The sequence below is a fragment of the Formica exsecta genome, unplaced genomic scaffold (assembly GCF_003651465.1).
Source record: "Formica exsecta isolate Colony F162 unplaced genomic scaffold, ASM365146v1 scaffold567, whole genome shotgun sequence".
NCBI lineage: Eukaryota > Metazoa > Arthropoda > Insecta > Hymenoptera > Formicidae > Formica > Formica exsecta.
Window position 1 is genome coordinate 23,153 of NW_021852922.1, and position 4,379 is coordinate 27,531.

At 32.9% G+C, this 4,379-nt stretch overlaps 1 long non-coding RNA gene across 1 annotated transcript; it reads right to left on the bottom strand.

Moving 5' to 3' along the window:
* Window positions 1-2,998: 2,998 nt before the first annotated feature.
* LOC115242110 lies at window positions 2,999-3,973 on the bottom strand. Its single transcript, XR_003885010.1, has 3 exons — window positions 3,693-3,973; window positions 3,413-3,560; window positions 2,999-3,307 (listed from the first exon to the last, which is right to left on the bottom strand). It is a non-coding gene; the product is annotated as an uncharacterized LOC115242110 (long non-coding RNA).
* Between the last annotated feature and the right edge of the window lie 406 nt (window positions 3,974-4,379).

A 4,379-nucleotide genomic window follows, 5' to 3' on the forward strand; every position in this document is an offset into this window, starting at 1 on the left:
TAAGGCTTAGGGCTTAAATCACCTATTGTAGACCGGCACTTAAGAAATTGACTAATCACAGTCGAGTATTTTCCTCATACTTGATTGTGATTAGTCAATTTCTTAAGGCTTAAGACTTAAATCACCTATTGTAGACCGGCACTCAGAGGCTCTAAATATTACAAATAAATTTATTTAACTCAATTGTTTTAAGTATTTACACAATATCTAGGTATTTATAAGTTTATTTAAAATATAAGTATATAGTTTTTTATTAATATCATTGTTAAAATGTTGAAAAAAAAGTAAGAAAACGCTAACGCTAATTTTATTAATGTGCGGCATGTAAAGTTTAAATTGTTTTAATATAAATGAAATATTTGTTTATTGTGATGATGATAAAACAAATCCAGTGTACCTTAAATATTAGAAAAGTTATATATTTTAAGGGGATCCCAAAAGGTCTGTTTTACCGATAAAAACGTTATTGTGCAAAATCTTTTTGTTGATTATAGATATCAAAAAATCCTTTTCTACAATTAAAATATACATGATAACGGAGTGCGGAGTTTAACATTTCATATGAAAAGTGAAAAAAAATTATAAAATTAGTTTTGTTATTGGCCCGTGCCGTCAACATTTACTAAATATAAAAGATTTGTAATCTGCACGTGCCTAATCAGTAAACTCCGCACTCGGCATTTCATCAAAGAGTACACGTGAACTTAGAGAAGTGAGTTTTTGCAAAATAAAATTTTCGTGCATATGTGTGTGTGCGAGATGGAGGCTCAAGAGTAAAACAGAGCAGTAGATTAGTTGCGTGATGTCGCTATAGACAGAGCTGCAATCGTACATGACAAAGACAGACATAATCAAGCGACGCGGTAGCGTCGCGACGCCAAGTATATAAAAAAAACTTTTCGGCTTGTCAACGGTTTGCCCATAGACATAGTATATCTAGACCGAGTGTTGAGGAGTTGCGTTCTCTCGCGCTCGCACGTAGCATGACGAAAGAGAGCGCTATGCTATAGCTATATTATAGCTATGCTATAAATAAAGGCAAACGCTCGGTCTAGATATACTATGTCTATGGGTTTGCCTATGTTGCCTATGTACAGGGGCCGCGACGCTACAAATAGCTTATCCGGAGTTTTACGTCTAATAAACTTTCGATTAAAATTCCTCAGGAACCAAGTAGTAGCAAGAAGATAAAGGAGAGCCTAGCCTGCCCATCTCCAACAAAAAGTAAGCATCGAAAGATTTGATATGGTTTGTCAAAGAATCAAACGGCAATTTTCGAGAACTATCAAGTGATGTCCGACACCACCTATAAGGCATTGCGAAGACAACTGCCAGTACGAACAGTGCAACTGCGAACGAAATATATATATTATTGTTAAACATTATATACTAAAAATAAAATTAACGAATGCCAATTCTACATAAATAAAACTGTATTATTAACAATAATATATATATATACGATACAATAATATATATATATATATATATGTTCAAAAATAATATATATGTGCTTATATTATATTATCTCACAATAATACAGTATAGTTTTATTTATGTAGAATTACGAAAGAAAATACTTAAAATAAAAAATACTTTGTCTTCTTTAGTATCTTCTATGGCACTTCATTTATCTTTTTTGGCATCCTCTATGGTACTTTACGTTATATTATCTCACAATAATACAGTACAGTTTTATTTATGTAGAATTGGCATTCGTTAATTTTATTGAATCCTATATAGGCAATAAAATATTGCGTAAAGTAGCTCAATTTAACTATACCTATAAATTCATTCTAAAATATCTATCTCATTCGTCCTCAATCTCATTTTCTTTTCAGTAAGTCACGGATAGGACCGATTAACAATTTTAAAAGCAAGGATCATATATGTATATTTTTGCATATACAGGGTGTCTCATAATTCGCGGATCACCCGCCATGTGCAGGTAGAGCACATGAAACCGAGAAGAAAAGTCCTTTACCATTTTGCGATTTTTGTAATAATTATTAAGAAATTAATTTAAAAAGATGGGCCAATCCATGCCTTACACAATCGCGCGGCGAGAAGAGACTTCCTACTCAGGCGTTGCTTGGTGCGCGGCGAAGCGGTGGGAGGGGCGCTGTATACGGCTACGTACGAGCGAACGCTGAAGCCACGCACCGAGCAACGCCAGAGTAGGAAGTCTCTTCTCGCCGCGCGCTTGTGATTGGCCCATCTTTTTTAATTAATTTCTTAATAATTATTACGAAAATCGCAAAATGGTAAAGGACTTTTCTTCTCGGTTTCATGTGCTCTACCTGCACATGGCTGGTGATCCGCGAATTATGGGACACCCTGTATAATTATCATAGGTTTTTCTTTTTCTTAAATAATGTAATATAGTTATACGTATAAAGAAAGCCAAAGTATACATACTATGTATGTATATTGATGAACAGATTAATAAATTAAAACGATCAAAATTTTGTTGCAGTAAGATCCACTTTAAGAATAATAAAAATAAATACTACGTATGAATACTTTGGCTTCCTTTGCATACGTGTAATATTATAATAGCATGTTGCAATGCAAGAGATATATTCATAAGTTTTATGAACATTATCAGAGAGAAATCACTGACATTATTATATTTTTGATTATATAGTTGTGAAGTAAAACTTGTAAATTCATTCAGTAGCACATATAAAACTAGATATGTAAATTAAATTAAATATTAAAATTCTGTTCTTTTCATTGTACACAGATAGAGGGAAGTGACCATAAAGCACTTAACTTCGGATGGACATAAAAACGATTAATAACTGTCGAAGTAAAAGAAATATTTACTATTTATAATGGGGTAAGGGGAATCCTTGCTCTTATGTTAAGTTATTGAACTGAAGTTGAATTCAATGTTTTGAATCACGTGTAATATTATAATAGCATATTGCAATGCGAGATATATATTCATAAGTTTTATGAACATTATCAGAGAGAAATCACTGACATTATTACATTTTTGATAAAATCGTAGGAATTTACAAGTTTTACTTCACAACTATATAATCAAAAATATAATAATGTCAGTGATTTCTCTCTGATAATGTTCATAAAACTTATGAATATATATCTCGCATTGCAATATGCTATTATAATATTACACGTGATTCAACACATTGAATTCAATTTCAGTTCAATCACTTAACATAAGAGCAAGGATTCCCTTTACCCCATTATAAATAGTAAATATTTCTTTTACTTCGACAGTTATTAATCGTTTTTATGTCCATCCGAAGTTAAGTGCTTTATGGTCCCTCTCCTCTATCTGTGTGCAATGAAAAGAACAGAATTTTAATATTTAATTTAATTTACATATCTGGTTTTATATGTGCTACTGAATGTTTTATATGTGCTACTATATTGTACTTACTGTCTGTTACTGCCAAATCTCTATAACCCAATATGTTACGCTGTTTAGCAAAGTTCTGCGGTATAAGACCGTATGCAACCCCAGCTGAAGAAATCCCAGCTAAAAGTATACCAGCCTTCTTGAAAGGATTGATTGATTTTGCTTTATCCTGCAAATAAGCGCTATAATTTAGACAATATTCAGATATAATCAAAAAATAATATACTTATAAAACAATAAATAAACATATATAAGCAGACATATATAAGCAGATATATATACAAAATTTCAATCTACTTACTCGATAGGACCAAATATATTTTCTGCAGCAGATTCAAATATAACATTAACCTTATAATGTTATATCTTGACGTCGCGAACATTAACCTTATAACGTTATTATATCTTGACGTCGCGATGCTACCGCGCACCGCTTGATACGTATCATATACGTATGCACGCACATACACATTGTCTCTCAAGGCGTATTTGCACACTCAAGCGAATAATCGTACATGAGCGCTGCAAACGCGCCTTGAGGGACAAACTCGCTTTGCGTGTGTGCGTGCGAGCATACGTACGTGAGAGTCTGAAACTTATCTTGAACCTTATTATGATAATGATGGAAAACGAAAAATGTCACTTTTCTGGTATACGATTATCATTCCTCAGGATTGACTGCACCAATCTTATTCAAACTGGTCGCAATCGAAAGCTTGCATCCACATTGTATAAGAAAAGTGCCGTTAGATTTTTGATTAACGACTTGGTTCCTGAGGAATTTTAATCGAAAGTTTATTAGACGTAAAACTCCAGATAAGTTACTTGTAGCGTCGCGGCCCCTGTACATAGGCAAACCGTTGACAAGCTGGAACGAATTTTTATATATACTTGGCGTCGCGACGCTACCGCATCGCTTGATAGAGGATGTAACAGTGTAAGTTTTTAAATTCAAATAATACATTATATTTATATACAATAAATATTT